The 18,431-nt window shown below is 38.7% G+C and overlaps 1 protein-coding gene across 8 annotated transcripts in view; it reads left to right on the top strand.

The window, feature by feature from the left end:
- SIPA1L1 (signal induced proliferation associated 1 like 1) overlaps positions 1–18,431 on the top strand; it is a 480,253-nt gene that overhangs the window by 127,564 nt on the left and 334,258 nt on the right. For all 8 annotated transcript variants that reach the window (XM_082647658.1, XM_082647659.1, XM_082647657.1 and 5 more), the window contains exon 2: positions 11,287–11,382. The gene's annotated coding sequence lies outside the window, so the exon portion shown is untranslated. The remainder of the gene's footprint in view (positions 1–11,286; positions 11,383–18,431) is intronic.

Here is an 18,431-nt window from a genome sequence, read left to right as displayed (position 1 = left end):
TGGGGGCACAAAGGTTAGTGTCAGGTTCCCAGTTTAGATGATCAGCTTGAAGGAAGTATTCTTAGTGCATTTCTTTGCCTATATATATATCTTTAAATTAACTTTTTATTGAAGTATAGTTCATTTATAATGTTGTGTTAGTTTCAGATGTACAGCAAAGTGATTCAGCCATATCTAGCTAGCTAATTAGATAGGTAGATAAAGATATCTACCTGTATATATGTTCTTTTTCAGATTCTTTTCCATTGTAGGTTATTACAAGGTAGTGCATATAGTTCCCTGTGCTATACAGTAGGTTCTTCTTGTTTAATCTATGTTATATACAGTAGTGTATATATGTTAATCCTAAATTTCACCCCCTTTCCCCTTTGGTAACCATAAGTTTATGTCTGTGAGTCTGTTTCTGTTTTGTAAATAAGTTCATTTGTATCATTTTTTTAGATTCCACACGTAAGTTATGGCATAAGATATTTGTCTTTCTCTGTCTGACTTACTGCATTTAGTATGATCATCTCTAGGTCCATCCATGTTGCTGCAGATTTTGCGCATATTCTTTGAATGGCTCAATTGTGGGAGAAACAGACTGATAAGCAAGTAATTGCCAGATATAGGCAGAGTGCCTGTAAAGCTGGTTGTGACATGCTTTGTGACGCTAGGTTGGAGAGTGAGGAAGAAGACTTCTTTGCGGAGGTGGTGTTGCTTCTCACATCTGCACAGACTAAGGGGAAGTGGATAGGTTGGGGAGGGCAGGTAGGTGCTGGGGCTTGGGTGTAAGAACATTTCTACTCTACACAGTAAAATGATTATGAAAAAGCTTCCTAGAAGTGGGAAGATGTTGCCACTGTTTGGCCTCATAGTGGAAAGCTTTGCATATCATGCTGAGGAGTTGGGACTTTATCTTACAGGTAGGAGGAGCTCTGGAAGGATTTTAAATATCCAGGAAGCGGAATGGTCAGATTTGCATTTAAAACATGTGCTGATACATAATGTGGAAAATAAAAAATACTAATCTGAACTTAGGGAAACAGGAAATTCTTAGAAGAGTGAAGGTAGGGATTACCTGGACCAGAAGGCCAAGAAAAGTAACAGATTTTAGAGGGATTTAGGAGAGACTAAAACAGGTCATTCTGTGCTAATCTTGTTTTCTTTTTAAAATAGATTTCAAGAAGGTTCGATAGGTATTAGTCAAGGGACTGCTATCTTTTGATTTCAACAGAGTGTTTAGTTTAACAAAATGCTGTCCTTATGAAGAAGATGGAAAATACTGAGTGGGTATTTGGTGGGTTTGAAGCTCGTTGGATAAGTAGACTTAAAAAATGGTAGGTTTAGTGGATTTGCATCAGCTGGGAGGGAAGCTTTTCCTCCTGTGCTATTGGACTCTGTACTTGACTTCTGTTAGTTACAACTTTCATCTTTGACTGAAATGGTTTTCTTGTTGACAAATTTACTTGTGAAGTAAAATTAGAAAGGTAAGGTAATGTGGTAGTTGACAGAATCAAGGTTTTAAAGTATGCATGTTCAAAGAAGTGAAATTGCTGGGAGGAGGGTAGAAATTTTATCTTTTAATGTTTCAAGCACAATATACATAAGTATATAAACAGATATACAGTGTAAGTACATAGACATATACAGTGTATCTGTGGTATTAAAGTTTCATGGAGAATTATTAAGAAAAATGTCTAAAAAGTCTCTTTTGGGAATGATAGTGAAAAAAGGTTGAGAAACAACACTGCTTTAAAAAGCACTTGAGGTTTGGAATGGTGAGCAAAATCTTACAGTGATGGATGGGTAGATGAAAGAGCTTGCAGTTTTTAGAGAATCATTGTTTATAACTGTGATAACATCTGTGCCAAATTAATACAATGCAATCTCTTATTTTACTTTTGGTATTGGGGAGAAAGGCAGATACCAAAAAAAATCTTACAGCAAGGTAGAGATACAAGAAAATTTCTACATTTAGGATCCAAAACCAAAGACCTCGCTAGAGGATGGGAATATTTCTTGATTTATATGTTTATGTGAAGGGAGAAAAATTAGAGTTAAGTTTCTTTGTTAATTTTATTTGACCCTAAACTCAGTATAAGTTGAGTCCACAGGGTAGATATGATAAGAGAATAGTTAATGCCAGCCTTATGCTTCATTTGTAAAAAACAGATGTTATGAGTTCAGAGTGTTCTGTTATACTCCAGACTGGCCAGAACCTAATCTGGAAATGGGAAAAACTTGAGCATCCAGAGGGTGATCGGGAAGATGAGAGGTCTCGAAACCAGGTTGAGAAATGTACAACCAGAACAGCAACTGGCTTATTGCTTAAATATACCATGATGACTGCAAGAATACATGCCATGAATCCACAAACATAATTAAGTTGGGCAAGGCTGTATCATTAATAAATCAATTAAATCAGTGTTTATTGAGTGCCTGTTCTCTGCCAGGCATTGTTTTAGGCATTGGGGACCCAGCACCCAACAAAATGGACAAAATACCTGAACTTGTGGAATTTGTAGTTTAATGAGTGGAGAGAGACAGTAAATAAGATATGCTTGTAAAATAGACCTAGTATGTAAGATAGTGTGTTAGATATTGACAAGTGCTAAAGTAGAAAAGTAAGAGAGGAAGAAGGATATGACATATTGGGGAGCGGTAGAAATTTTAGATAGAGAAGTCAGGCTAGAGAAGGCCTTATTGGGAAGGTGATTAAAAAGAAAAACTTTAGGGCTTCCCTGGTGGCGCAGTGGTTGAGAGTCCGCCTGCCAATGCAGGGGACACGGGTTCGTGCCCCTGTCCGGGAGGATCCCACATGCCAGGGAGCGGCTGGGTCCGTAAACCATGGCCGCTGAGCCTGCGCGTCCGGAGCCTGTGCTCCGCAACGGGAGAGGCCACAACAGTGAGAGGCCCGCATACCGCAAAAAAAAAAAAAAAAAAGTAACTTTATATATCATAGTATAACAAGCATACAGAAAATGGCAGAAAGCACAAGTATATGGTGAGATGAATTTTTACAAAGTGAGTACACTGTGTAGTCAATGCTCAGATTAAGAGCAGACTATTATGTTATTGGTCCCTCAGAAGGCCTGGTTACCCCTTCCCAGTCAAAGCACTACCCACTGACTACTAACACCATGGCTTAGGTTTTTTTTGGCCAGTTTCTGAGCTTGATTTTACCGTGATCACGCATAATCTGTTCCTTTGTTTCTGGCTTCTTTCACTCAACATTGTGTTTGTGAGACACATCCATAGCCTTACAGGTATTTGCAGTTCATTCATTTTGGTTGCTGTAGAGCATTCCATTGGATGATGGTACCACAGTTGTTTCCTGTCTTTGGCTAGTGAATCGTGCTGCCATGAATATTCCCGTATATGTCTTTTGTCAAGACACCTATGGGGGATATAATTAGGAGTAGAATTGTTGGGTCATGGGGTATGTGTATATTCACTTTCGTAGATACTGAGAAACAGTTTTTCCCAAGTTTATATGTCCATCAGCAGCATAGGAGAGCTCCACATTCTTGACAACACGTGGTATTTCCTGCCATTTAACTTGAGCTGTTCTGGTGGGTGTGTAGAAGTATTCTATTGTGGCTTTAATTTGCATTTCCCTGAAGACTAATGCAGTTGAGGACTTTTTCATGTGTTTATTGGCCATTTTGATATCCCTCTTGGGGGTGATGGAAACAAGTGTCTTCCTCTGGTGAGAAGTGGTTGAATAGGGACACATTTTAAGAGTAAGGCTGACAGGTTTTGCTCATGGTCTAGAAGTGGGGTGTGAGAGAGGAGTCGGGAATGCCGTTAGGTTTTATTTATTTATTTTTGCCTGAGCAGCTGGAAGGAGGGGAGTTGGGATGTTGGAGATGCGAAAGGCAAAGAGCTGGAGCAGTGGTACCTAGACTCTGGCATTTTACACATGTAATTATGATCTTTTTTTTTTTTTTTAGCGTTTTGTAAAGAAAGGCCATTTGTATACCAAAAGAATAGGAAGGACATAATTTCAGAATATAGGGCAACCCTTTAAATGAGATAAATTTAGCTTTATGTAAGACTCATGAGCAAGTTTTTTTCCTCATTTCCCTGAGGACCTACAGATGCAGGTATTGTTTTGCAGACCAGCTTTGGGAATCACTGATCTGTGGTATTATGTACGCATCCCTTGATTTTGACACTGTTAATAAATCAGCATTAAACTTGCAGTAAGATTGACTGAAGTTAGAGTCTAAATATGAGAAACCATAAAAAACATCATAGTAGGCCATGTGTCATTTCTAGCCCAGAAAGACTTCATTTCTTAAAAAAAAAGAGAACAGATGCATCCCAAGGACACATATGGCACATGCGTAGTCATAGTAAAGCTCGGTACTCATCTTAGTAACTTCTTTGCCGATAGGCTCTATGAAATGATTGTTTCAAAGATTTTGTTTTGAAGTAGCCAAGCTCCAAGTTTCCTAGATTTTTTTTTTTTTAAAGCAAATTGATTTGCCTGTCCTTAGGGAATCGTAGAGTTATGTTTTAACTTTTCTGTATTCCCATTCTTCCCACCACCAGTGTTAAAGCTAAGTGCGCTGTAAAGTGTTTGATGAAAGCAGTTCGGGGCAGCGGGAGGGGAAGTGGTCCTGCAGCAACAGAGGTGAAGCAGGCCTCTGTGCCTGTGCCCCAGAGCTAGGTTGGCACGAACTTTAGTAGGCTGTCTCGAATCTCGTGCTTTCCTTTGAATTGAATACCCACTTTCTATCTGGCAGAGCATTGAGACGCCTCGTGAATATTATCAGTGTCATTAATTGGCTTCAGAAGTGTGTAAGTGATCTTTTATATGAAAGTTTTGCCTTTGAGTATTACCTGAGAAAGATTTTGTGCTGCCTGATATGCAGAGTAATTTTATTATTCAAAGATATCGAATGTGCTTTGTGAGATCCTGCGGCCATCTTAAAGAACAGTATTAGTAACAGTTGATTACATTTCTCCGCTTTGCTAATTGATTTTATGGGACGTAATGTCTTTCTGCGAAGAAGAGAATTTTAACGTGCATAATCACTTCTCACCATTTCCAGTCTGCTTTTGGCGTTAGGTAATAGTGTCATATTTTAGTTAGCTGATGTGTCTGTGGTTTTAACGTGGTTATCTTGCCCTGAGGGATGGGAGAACATAAGTGCAAAGTTCATTGCCGCCTTGTGAATTCAGTTGTGCCTTGGCACAGAGTGCCGATCCCTTTGGCATTCAAACACAGCATTAGATCACCTTGTCTGCAGTTTGGAAATGTTCTGAAAGTGCTACCTAACCCTGCAGGATTCTCCATAAACTTGAGCTGCTATAGGAAGTGATGTTTATTGTATCTCGTTCTCTACCTTGCCAAGTTACTGTCATCAGACTCTTTATTGATAGAAAATTAGTTAGGCAAAAATCATTTTCTTGTTTTTGTGTGGCAGAGGTGATGAAATTTAGGAAAAAATACATATAAGAAAATGTTGGAGGTGTTGATTGTGGATTTGAGCCCTGGCTCAAAACAAAGAACTTTTGACTTACAGTGGAATGTTCTGTGGATTACTCGTGTCTTTCAGTCTCAGCTCTGGTATGGGGAAATAACGAAAGGAATATGTGCCACATGAATTGGTCAGGGTTTTTAGTTACAGATACTAAGGTCTATTCTAGTTAGTGTAAGCAGAAAGGGATTGATTAAGGCTGCTAGGTAACTCAGAAAATCATCAGGAGAGCTGAAGAAAGAGACTGGGAGTGGTTGGCTGTCAGTACTGCACTGTGGAACGTGCCCTCCCAGGAGCTGCAGCCCCTGCTTGGGTCAGGGTGCTTCAGAGGGGAAGCCAGAGCCGAGATCACTCTGCTTTTGTCGTTGAGCAAAGTGGATGCTGCACACTCTGCCACCCACCTTGCTTCTTTCCCCGTATAACTCTGAGACTCCATTCTGAAGGAGTCCCGGGTGGTGTGTCTGGTTGGTCGTACTGTTACTGACTTGAGTCCTTGGACTCTTCAGTCAGTAGAAGTTGAAAAGAGGACAGACGAGAAGTTCAGGCAAGGCTTTATTGGGACTCTTGTTGCGAGGGAGCAGAAACAAGTAACAGGTTCCCTTGGTCACTCTCCAAGGAGGGCAGGCTGGTTCCTTAAATGGGGTGAGGGTGGGGGGATGAGGGCAGGGGTGGAGCCGTGGGTGGGGCCAGAGGTGATCTGCCCACCCCTTGTGTGGTGCTGTGTGCAGGGATCATGTGCAGTGCCCTGCTTTTGCTCCCAACACCTCAGAAATGGCAGTTGGTACCCATTTTGTATCTTATTGTTCATGATTTCCCCAACTGCAGTGTGTGTAGTCATTTTTAGTCCCCTAGTCCCCTATAGTTTCTTTGTATTTTGTTGCTGGAGGAGATGTTTGTCCAGGTGTAAGTATATCCCAGAGGAAGGCAGGAAAGGATGCTCCCAGCCTCGGTTTGTTTATTTGCTTTTTAAAATTCTACAGTGAGAAGGTGGGCTTTGCACAGCGGGGAACTCTTCATTAAACTGTGGTGAGAATGGACCAAGGATTTTCAGCCCTCCTGAATAAACAGCTGCTTGTTACAGCACCTATTTTTTTAATACATTTCTTTATTTATTTTATTTATGGCTGTGTTGGGTCTTCTTTGCTGCGCACAGGCTTTCTCTAGTTGTGGAGAGCGGGATCTACTCTTTGTTGTGGTACGTGGCTTCTTATTGCGGTGGCTTCTCTTGTTGCGGAGCACGGGCTCTAGGCTCACAGGCTTCAGTAGTTGTGGCTCACGGACTCTAGAGTGCAGGCTCAGTAGTTGTGGCTCATGGGCTTACTTGCTCCGCAGCATGTGGGATCTTCCCAGACCAGGGCTTGAACCTGTGTCTCCTGCATTGGCAGGCAGATTCTTAATCACTGCACCACCAGGGAAGCCCTACAGTGCCTATTTGAAATAATGTCATAGCAGCTACACTAATGGGTTACAGGTAACTTTTAAGGAAGCCTAGTATTTAAAAACATACTTTAAAAAATTGGGGGTAGTGGTGCATAAAGAATATTTAAAACTCTGGCAGTTTCATGCTTGTGTTACTTTAGAATTTCTATGATAGTCTGGTGTAATAAGACTATGTAGATAATAAAGTTGAGACGAGAATATCATCTTTTTGCACATTCTTTTGCCCTTGGTGAGCTAGTCAAGGCCCATTCTTGTGGATCTTTTGATCAGAGAGGGAGAGTGGTGATTTTATGCATGGGTCGATATGAATTGATACTGTTACTAGAGGAACAAATTAGAGTGTATGGATCTGGTATATAGGGTTTCATATAGCCCTATGTCAAAAAGTATTATACTTTTTGATATAGGGTTATTTACCAAAAGTTTTTTTCTGAAGTGGACTTATCCCTAGAAGAGACTTAGAAATCATTTGGTTCAAACCCTAGTTTTATAGTTGAGAAAATCATGTGATGTGATTTGCTCAAGGTTACAGGGCTGGTTGGTGGTGAGGCCTCCTGATTTCACAGTCCAGTCTTTTCCCATTAAACCCTGTAGAAGAGGTTTCACCACAGTGGGAAAAGCTCAGCCAGTGCCTATTGAGTTCCCGTCCTGAGATTTAAGTCCTGACTTGTAGTTGGGCCATCTCAGTGGGGTTGTTGGTTGGATAACACTGGTGCTTTTTTTATGTGTCAAATGAATACTTGGAAATTTCTTCTTGAGGTTTGAGGAGTATGAATCATAGAAGTAAGAATTTTGTTAGAACAACCCTTGTGGGTGTGGAGGGGAACACACAATGAGCATGCCTAATTGAAGATGTAAGTTTCACTTGGTAGAAAAAGCTGCAAAAATGAAGGGGGTTTACACACAGCTCTCTTTTATTTACTCTTCTGTTTGCTCATACACAGAACTTTTTCTCTTAAGGCATGTGTTATTACATGCATAATCAGTACGAGGTAAAAATTACTAGGAAAGTTAAATTTGGTTCACTTCTCACCTCCTTCAAGTCTTGGCTCAGAGCTGTCTTTGTAGTGAGTCTTACCCCGACCCATTCTGTTTAAGAGTGCAACCCATCTTCCCTCCATTCATTCCTGAATCCCCTTATTCTTCCATCCTGGCCTTTTTCTTTTTAACAGCACAGATCCCCTCTAATATTATATGTGTATATCCCATATAATTTGTCTATATATTATGTTTATCGCCTATTATATATGTTCTCCATTAGACTATAGGCTCCACAAAAGCAGACTTTTGTCAGTTTGTTTGTACATCCCCAGCAAGAAGAATAAATAGTGCCTGGTCCATAGTACGGATTCAATATATATATGTTGAATGAATGAACTTGGCAAAAGCAGCTACTGTTTAAGATTCCTACTAGTAAAATGACAGATTCTCAATACCAGTGATTATTTTATTTGTGAACTCGTTGGGGATGGCAACATCTTCAATTGGTATATAAAGAAAATAAATTGTTTTAAGTGTGTGAGTTGTGTTACATACAGTGTTCTGGAACTTCCTTGCTTATCTGACAATAAACAAGGAGTTTGGACTCAGATGAAAAAAATCATTACATTTTCAGCTTGAATCAGTGGAACAAATTCTTTAGATATTAGAATCTAGATAACTAAATGATAAAAACGCACACAGAGCTTCTCAAATATAGACTTGGACAGTAGCTGGTTTTAAATGTAATTGACTTAAAAGGTTTTCATTTTCAACATTGAGGCCAAAAAAAAAAAGGGGGCAGGTTTCAGAGTCTTGGGGTACTGAGGCAATAGGGGAGGGAAGAGGAGGGAATTAGAAGTCTCTGCAGAGTGGAAGGTGCTTCGGTAGAGTCTTCCAGATGTGAAAGTACATTTCTGAACCTTTGTGGAAAAGCTAAAACATGAGACAAGGAGATACATTTCGTGCAGATAAAGTCTAGACTGTTCTGAAATTTTCACTTCGCTATGCTGGTGGTAGCCTCCTAGGAAGTTCTAGGACATAATGTAGTTTATAAATGCTCATTTTTATTATTTAAAGAGATATTTGACTTTAGAAATTCAAGGGAAATAAAGATGATGCTTCATATATTAGGAAGATGTTAAGAGACCTAGAAAATACCTTAGAAATCAAGTATTCTGACTTTTTATATAAGCTTAAGCCCAAAGCTTAAATGATTTGCCCAATATCACACAACTAATGAATGGCAGAATTCGTACTATTTTTGTCACAAATTTTCACTGAAGTATGCTTAATAGGAGAGGAGTGTATAAACCTGTCTTTGGAGGTAACCCAGGGAGCAATTATGAATTTGTTTAGAGATTTATATTTTATCTTAAAAATTTATGCAGGTATTTTATCTTATTCAAATTATTTATGTCCTCTTTTTATGTGTGTAGGCTTTTTTTTTTTTTTTTTTTTGCAAAAAATGTGCTTATTTGAGGAATCGTCATTTGGAATTTGAGGAAATGAACAGAATGAAAGAGCACCTTATTATCGTAGAAGTGTTAAAAAAAATCAATTTTAAAGAAAACTACAACAGGGAAATAGCTCTACTTGATCTGTTCTGAAGGTAAATATATTGGGGAAACTAATTATAGTGCAGTGAAAATATTTAGAAAATATTTTAAACCTCAACTTGAGAAGATAGCATTGCTATTTTTGTCATTTCAACATTCTGTGTAAATGAAGTAAGATATGATTTGTATCTTTTTGCTAAAGATACTGGTTTGGAAGGGATCAGTTTTAAAAAAGAGAGAGAGATGGTTTGTATATATAATTTGTCCATATTTTTTCCTGACCATAAAATTAGACTATACTTATATGGAGAAAGACAATCAACCCCACCCTATCCTTCCCCAGCAGGGAATACTCTGAAGGTTCTTACTTCTTGATCTTTCATGTTAATTTTTTCTTTTGTAACACATGGTTAAATGAGATACTTATTATGCGGTCCGGTAGAGTCATAACTTGATTTTAATATGCTCCAAAATATTGTTTCCACAACTAATTAGAGAGTAGGATGTAAAAGGAAGAGCACTAGACTGGTGGTCAGGAGACTGTGATTTAATCTTATTGGTGAAGTGAGAGTTTCACAGTGATAAGGGAGTATTGAGGTCTCTTCCAGCTCTAAGAGCTTATGAATCTGTATTTGCTCGTAATATGCTTAGTGCGTCCAAACACACATTTTCTAAAATTTAAATGTACAGAGAGTGTGCATATTTCATCTTGTTCATTGTCTCCACACAGAAGCTTCCTCAAGATGAATACTTTGGGAGCCAGTGCCCATTGGTTTAGTCTGGTCAGTGGGTTTTCCTATGTGACTCCAGAGGCATCATTATGCAAGCACTTGCTGAATGGTCACTGGTGGCTCACAGCAAGCTCTTCTCTGCTAGTCAGGGTGGATTCTGTGAGCCTCTTGGCAATTTTCAGACCACCTCCAAAGACATGAGGAACTTTCAAATTGGGCCTGCAATCTTAAGGAACTGGAACTTGGAGTCTATCTGAATTTTTATTGTCTGATGTTTGCAGATTTTCCTTTGATGGCAGGTGTCCAGGTCGGGAGGCCCTTGTGCTTGTCTTACCATGCTAGTATCACCTTGAAGGTGTGCTGTTGTGTGTGGTTTCAGTTGTCTGTGTCACACCAGCTAGTGTACTAGTGCTGGGTGGAGAGGGTATTCCTGTACCCTACAGAATTACTGGATTCATATCCCAGTCTGGCAGAGTTATATGTTTAGAAGTTCAAGAATGGTATCTGTTGGCAGGCATGACTTGACAGATAGGGAGTGGCGAAGAAGTGCAGTTATGGTGAAGATAACCAGGCCAGAGCCCCAGCTCCTCAAATAGCTACTATAGCGTAGTACCCAAGAGAGTCATTTTTCAGAAATCATAGCTCTGAAGTGAGAGAGAGCTTTACGGCCCCTGAATTATTTTGTGATTTAGCTCTCATTTTTCACATCTTCTGGATTTGAAGTTTTGAAGAACTTGGCAGTGTGTTCAAATATGGTCTAGACAGAATAAGCCCAAGGTACCCCGTTAAAGACTGAGTTGAGACTGAAGAAGGCCTTTACGCCTCTTTCATTTCACTAAGGTGTGACAGTATTAGAGCAGATGGGAGGCTAGCGTTTGAGCTTAAGTTGTGTGAAAACTTCAGCAGCCAATTGGCTGACTCTTAATGGTAAGTCAGGAAGAACCACCCACGTTTTCCATTTTGGATTTGAGTCACAGAGAACAGGTTTCCTGCAGAAACCATTTGGCTTTAACAAGTGTACGGAAATTTCGTCTTTGATTAAATTGATGTTTTTATCTTCATTATACATGTGGTTCACATTAATTATTTCCCCTTTTCAATCCATAGGTTCAGTTTCAACTTTGAATCTCCTGTAGGACTGACTGTAAACTAATTTCCCAAGATTTTTGTATAAGAGATAGATGAAAAGGACTGTACTTTCAGGTAAGGATCGAGTTTTACTTTCTCTTAGTAATACACGGCTCCCTTGGCCAAGTTTGGGGTTCCCCTACCCCCTTTCACATGAATAGAAGTATAGGTGAATTTTTTAAAAGATGGCAAATTGAATTCTCCAGACAAGTTTCCACCTGTTCGGGATGACCTAAGAGGTGTCAAAGGGCTGGCTACTTAAAACAATTAGAGAAGCAATATGTGATGATGATTGAAACACATGCACATGTTCATTCAAAGTGGCTTATAAAACTGTAAGTTTTTTTTAGGGGAAGGAAATCATCTTTCTGATACCTACTACCTTCTGCCTATGATGGATTGATCATTCTGTCATCTGTTTGTTTTCTGTTTTAAAGCTTAAAGACATGGATGGTTTTAAGATTAATTTTTCTATCTCTGTGGCATCCCGAAGTACTTATAAGAGTTCTGGGCTTGAGAAGATTATAGCAAAAAGATCTGTACTCAAAATAATTTGGATAGGGCTAGTATTTAGAAATGAGTTTTCTCTAGGAAGAAAGGGAACTGTGCAGACCAAAACCAAACTCAAAAGCAAAACCAAACACCCCCCCCGCCCCCGCCCCGCCGCCCCGCCGCCCCAACCCAAATTCGAAGAAACCACATGGCATAGGAAAAATTGTGCTGAGTTAGGATTGCTGTAGTGTTTCTGGTTACAAATGAAAGTACATTTCCGAGAAGTAATAAAGTGGATTTTTTAATCAGTTGCCTAATTTTCCTAATTGATTTTGAGATATTGAACCACTTCTAAGTTAATTTTTGTACCTCTTTAGGATGGTTACTTCTCAAGTTTAAAATATGTAAAACTCAGCTTTAAGTTGTTGGCATCGTTTGAAGAGGGACAATGGCAATTGAGTGAATAATGCAAAAATCACTTAGTAATGCATTGTAGGATGGCTCTTGGTGCAGATTTAGTTTCCTAACTATATTACTAGTTAAAGGAATTATTTAGCAAAACATTAACGCACCGACAAAGAGGCAGCTCAACAGAGAGAAGCTGCCTTGGGATTTATAACTAGCTACAGATGATGTGTGGGCATAATTTCTTTCCAGTGCATCCTGGGATCAGCCTTACGCAGACCTTTGTAGTAACTTCTTAACTAATTTCCCTGCACCATTCTTTGTAAAGTTGGATCCCATTACTTTCTGCTTGAACACTTTAGGGCCTCCCTGTTACCTATGGCAGCGGTTCTCAAACTTTTGGTCTCAGACACCTTTTATGCTGTTAAACATTATCAAAGCCCCAAGGGAACTTTTGTTTTGGTTGATTATATCTATCACTATTTATTCCAAATTAAAATGGAGAACAGTTTAAAATGCAAGAATATACAAGCTTACATTCCCTCCGTGCAGAGTGATGACATCATCAAGTCATGCAGCTTCTGGAAAACACTTATGAGAGAATGAGAGTGAAAAAGGCAAACAGCAGCATGGTGTTATTCTTAAAAGTTCAATTTATTGAGGTATAACTTATATACAGTGTAGTCCACCCTTTTTAACGTATAGTTCTCTGGGTTTTGACAAAGGTGCATGGCTGTGTAACCACAGTGAAGATAAAGAACATTTCCATCACCCCAAAATGTTCCCCTACCCCTAGCCTCAGCACCCTCTGACCTGTTTTCTAGCTCTGTGGTTTTGCTTTTGCTCGGATGTCATGTAAATGGAATTGTACAGTCTGTAACCTTTTGAATCTGGCTTCTTTCATTTAACACAGTGCATTTGAGATTCATCCATGCTGTTGTGTGTATCACTAATTTGTTCCTTTTAATGGCTATCTTACTCCAATGTATGAATATTTATATTCATACATAGACAAACAGATGAATATGTTTGTCTGTTTAACAGTTGGAAGACATTTGAATTTGTTTCTAGTTTTTTGGTGGTGATGTGTCTCAGTATTATTATTAAAATAGTTTTAACCTCACAGATTCCCTGAAAGGGTCTCAAGGATTCCCAGGGTCCTGAGACCTCTCTCCGAGGACCTCTGGCCGTCCTGAATCACTTGCCTAGGTGTGATGTGCGCCCTGTCTAGAATGTTGTCAAGATCTAGTTCAAGGGTCTCCTCTGCACTGTCCTTTCTAAGCCCTCTTCCCACCATTCCTCCTACACACCTTCATATCCCAAGGCTGGGCTGGTCACCACCACCTGCTTGGCTGTAATTTGAGGACATGGCAACTTCCCAGCTTCTTGAGGATGATGCCTTTCCTCTCCATCCCAGCACGTGCCTCGTACACAAGATGTGCTACCTGTTGGAAGGAATAAATAGCAATCTGTTACATGTGTTAAGGCGTTTTATTGTTTACACGAGGTTTTCCCATATATGATAACTTTCATCCCTCATTTCAACTCTGGGGAAGTATGTAGCATGTGAATTTTTAATTCACTAGTTTTATTTTATTTTATTTATTTTTATTATTTATTTATTTAATTTATTTATTTTTGGCTATGTTGTGTCTTCGTTGCTGCGTGTGGGCTTTCTCTAGTTGCAGCAGGCGGGGGCTACTCTTCGTTGTGGTGCGTGGGTTTCTCATTGCAGTGGCTTCTCTTGTTGCGGAGCACGGGCTCTAGGTGCGCAGGTTCAGTAGTTGTGGCTTGCAGGCTCTAGAGCACAGGCTCAGCAGTTGTGGCGCATGGACTTAGATGCTCCACGGCATGTGGGATCCTCCTGGATCAGGGCTCGAAGCCACGTCCTCTGCATTGGCAGGCGGATTCTTCTTTCTTTTTAAAATTTTATTTATTTATTTATCTTTGGCTGTGTTGGGTCTTGGTTTCTGTGCGAGGGCTTTCTCCAGTTGCGGTGAGTGGGGGCCGCTCTTCATCGCGGTGCGCGGGCCTCTCACTGTTGCGGCCTCTCTTGTTGTGGAGCACGAGCTCCAGACGCGCAGGCTCAGTAGTTGTGGCTCTCAGGCCCAGTTGCTCCGCGGCATGTGGGATCCTCCCAGACCAGGGCTCGAACCCGTGTCCCCTGCATTGGCAGGCAGATTCTCAACCACTGCGCCACCAGGGAAGCCGCATAGCATGTGATTTTTAATATCTTTCATTTTTATCAGATAATAACATTTAAGTCTTAAGCTCTGGTCTTAACCAAGCTGCAACTTAGAATAACCAGGGGAGCTTTTAATAAAGGTACTAATGCCCTAGACCAATTAAGTCCTATCTCTGGAGGTTAGGCCTGGGTATTAGTATTTTTTAAAAGTATCACTGTTGAATCTCACCTGCGGCCACAAGAATCATGGTCGAAGGTTTGACTTACTGTGAAGTCTTAGTGGTGGTGTAGTCAAGACTGGAACCCAGGATGACTCCCCACTCTAATGCCTTTACCGCCACACTGAATTTTCATGAGAAGGGAAGCACTACAGCAGTTTAGAGAGCCTCGGTATAGATGTCAGCATTTCAATTTATGGAGGGACTGTAGCACAAGAAACTCAACACTGAATTTAGAGTCAGGAGACCATGTTTCTGTTTTGGCTCTGCATTAACTAACTGTGGAGTAATAAATTCTTGAGTCTGTTCTTACTTGTAAAGGAAGGATACTACCTTAAATTCTAGAAGCTATTGTGGGGATCAAATTAGATTATGTGTTAAAGGATTTATTGAAAGGATTACAAAATCCTTTTGTAAACTATGAAGTGCTGTCTAAAACGTATTTTTACTTGATTTTAGCCTAGTGTATTTATTGGCTAGCTTTCCTGGGGGTTCATAAATTACACAAGTAATGTATAAATAGAGTCTCACTGAAATAGTCAAATAACAGGATTATGCAGAATAAAACCAAGAGGTTACTATTGGTCACATACTTTGAATCCTTGGTGTATGCGTTTAACTGCATAAATATGTATGTATGTAACGTAAGTTATTTTTTCGGTTGTCTTAACATAGAGTCTTTATATGTTTTTTTTAAAAAAACTTGACATGTCTTAGATCATTCCATATTAGGATATATAAGTCCCTCTTATTCTTTTTATAGCTGCATATTTTTTCATACATTTTCAAGTTGATGGACATTTAGCCTGTTTTCCATAGTTTTACTTTTATAAAAAGAATGCTAACTAACATTCTGATCTCTTATTAAAACATTAGTTTATTCTTATTAAAAGATTTATTCTGTTTTCAAGATACCAGGAGGTGAAGCAGTAAATGATTTATGTATGAAATCTTAGACATCCTCTACTCAAGTCAGAATACAACTAAGAGTTTATAAAAAAAAAAATCATGGTAAAATACACTAGACCTTGGATAACTTTTTCATATGTTCTTGTATATTTTGTTTTATTTTTGTGGTACTCTTATTTCACTATTTGGATAGACTTTTAAAGACTAGTGTGTGTATTGCTTAAGTTTAACTCTTTTGGGTGTGATTACTACATACTTTCCCTCCAGTAAAAACAACGCAACAACAATGGCCAGTACTTACTTATGTTGGTACTGTCCTGAGAGCTTATATCCATGGTCTCACTTCTTTTTCTCAGTAAATGGGTGGTGTTCTCCAGGTAAAGCATATACACATGGAGAATCAGAGGGGTCAACTCACTTGTCCAAGGTTATTTATGGATATAGGATTCAGAGGTCCTGCTTCCAGCTTTGATGTCAGGATTTCACTGAATCAGAGATGGTACTTTGTATCTATGCCGTCGCAGTTTACTTTCTAAATTAGTTATATTTGTATATTTTATTGTTTAATACCATTAATAATTTAACATATACAGAAATGGTTCATGCTCTGGAGTATCCATTTTGTAGAAAGTATGTATAATAAAAGCAGTCTATTGATGTAACATTATAAAGGCAAATGCTTGCTTATTGAATTTGATATTGATAGTAAGAATGGTGTTTTAGAGTGAAAAAGTCTACTAAATGGGAAAGTGATCTTGAATTCTATTTATTGTCCAACAGTGACCTTGATAAAATAATGCTTTTTCCTCACTGGTAAAATAGTTCACTTTATACTTAATCAGCCATCAATCCTGAGAAACATTAGTGTGAATAAGATACACTTGCGAGAACATTCGGCAGTGGTGGTCTAGATGACTTGCGAAATGGAATTCTAGTAATACTTCACTTACCTTGAGTAATAAGGAGAACATTTCCGGAAGGGTTTGTTTATTCATGACAAATGAAAGATTAAAATGATCTCTCTCTATTGATGAAAGTACCAGAAGGCAGCCTTGGAGTTTTTTAAACACACTGAAATACACGTTCTTATAAATTTATTCTAGGCATAATTGAGCATCAATTTAAGGGGCCAGGAGTGGTTATTTCTCAATAGTGATCATTATAAATGGACTTGTAGCAGAGATACAGTTTCACATATAGTCTTTGTATACTCTTGTGTTACATCTTGCTTGAATGATAAAATGAAACTGAGGTCTACGTGCACAGTCGGAGCCCACTGATGGTGAGTGTTGGCCTTACAGCCTGAAGTCTGTATTTTGTTAGGAAATCAGAAAACATGATAAATCACAGTTAAGACATTATCATACTGTCTCATTCCTAGTTTTTCATTTATAAGCCTTTTTCTGAAGGAAGTATTTTGGGCCAACACATATTTGGTGATTGACTGAATGAGTGCATTGGCTCACCTTCCTGCAAGGACTTATTTACTAAGAATTAGTCTGGCATCCCAAAGTGGGTTTAGATCACAGGAAGCGATTGGGTGGTAGTGACTTTTGGTTGCTATTGATAATGCAAATGGATTCAAAGCAATAATCTAATGTAATCTACTCTGAACAATACCTTTAAAAAATGTTCTCAGATTCATTTTTTCCTTCTGTTTCTAGACTTACTAATTTGCTTGGATAGATCCAGAGGCAACATTGTCCTTTATTGCCACCTAGTTGGAGCTGCTTTCTGAGATAACATACTCCACCCTTCAGAGGAATTCATTTCTTTTTCCAAAATTAAGAATTTGTTATTTCTATCCATGTTCTGTATTTAGATTTCCAGCTTTCAGAATTTAAATACTCATGTACATTCTGCCCTAGAGACTAAGAGGCATTATATAAGGATTTCACTCTTTTTTCAATATGTGAACATCACATTCCTTGGCCTAATATTTGTTTTGCATCTGTATTGCAGTGTGATCCTAGCAAGTTCATTCAGGCAGCGGTTGAACTGAGGTTAAGTGTATTATGGTTGTTTGGCAGGATATGTCCGTAAACACATCTCTTTAAATGCAGAATGGCCTGGGATGACTGTAATGTTAAGTTGTATAATCACAGATTACAAACATAGGAATGAGCACATGGGCCGCATATATCTTTAATGAGGAACTGCCCCACAGGATGGAGTCAACTTTAGAAACTATCTGTAGAGTTCCCTTAAGTGTTTTCTTAGACAGTTATATTAATATTATGTATTTAATTAGAATGCTTCTGATTGAGTAGAACTATGAATAGTTTATCAGAGTTTCCAGAGAGTCTCCCACTTAACATCTCAAAGAATGAGTTAAAATGTTACGAGTGTTTTAGACATATATTGTACGTATTTTTCAAAATTTTATCATATTTTCTCCTGTCCGCTTTTTTCCTTCCCCTCCTGGTATTTTTGTGACTTAAAAGCTGTTTTGCAAAAGATACCCTCAGAAGTAATTCACTCTCTAGAGACTGGATGGAGAGGGGTCCTTCTCAAATATTTGTAATGTATCCATTCAGTGCATCTCTGCTATGAATGTCGCTGGTGTTTGGAGGTCTTAAGGAGTATTCAAAAATACTCCAGGTACTGTGGGCAGCTGAAGAACTGAAAGTGGGTAGCAAGGCCTTTTGGGCATATTATATATTTTTTGAGGTTGATATGAGTATATTTGAAAAAAAATTTTTTACTTCCTTAATTACCACTTGCAGTATTTATTAGGAAACTGGATATATTTGATATGGACTCAGTGTTTCTATAGTCTTAACTTTTACTAGATGTTTTTATTGAACTACTTGTTCTTCAGTTTACAAATAGTTTTAATTTTTTGCAGCTGTTTATATACGTTTCTCATCTGTTTTACTCAAACTGATTTTTGTCTGTAAACTTGTTTAGAGAAA

Source organism: Grampus griseus, assembly GCF_964374135.1.
Source record: "Grampus griseus genome assembly, chromosome: 2".
Taxonomy (NCBI): Eukaryota; Metazoa; Chordata; class Mammalia; order Artiodactyla; family Delphinidae; genus Grampus; species Grampus griseus.
Note: the sequence above shows the minus strand (reverse complement) of the source record. Positions and strands in the feature narration are given on the sequence as shown.